The following is a 417-nucleotide window of genomic DNA, read 5'->3' as shown; positions in this document are numbered from 1 at the left end:
CTGGACCTCTCTCTAGTAACATAGAGAGGGTGGGAGTGATCCACAGTTCACCTCCCCCCACCCCCCCACCCCATTCATTTGTACTGATTTTGACCATCTGCACTGGCTGCATAAAGACATCTTCTCTAGAGGCAAGTCAATCGCAACTGCAGGAGTTCTTCATGGAAGCAATTGCACCACACTGCAAGTTTGTAGCAAATAGGATGGCAGGGGGTACAAGTTGGCAGTCTCCGAAAAGGTGAAACAAGGTTTTCCATGACCCCCAACTCTGTTTTCCCAGCCCCTCCAACCCTCAACCTCCCCACTAAGCCAAAACTCTTAGCTCCACTCCCAACCCTCTCCTAAAGGCCAATAATCTATGAAGTGTGTGTGGAGCATGGAAGTTAAACATGTTTATGTAACTCTATCCAATCCAAC

Source organism: Hemicordylus capensis, chromosome 2 (assembly GCF_027244095.1).
Source record: "Hemicordylus capensis ecotype Gifberg chromosome 2, rHemCap1.1.pri, whole genome shotgun sequence".
NCBI classification, from domain to species: Eukaryota; Metazoa; Chordata; class Lepidosauria; order Squamata; family Cordylidae; genus Hemicordylus; species Hemicordylus capensis.
This window is presented reverse-complemented; position numbering follows the sequence as displayed.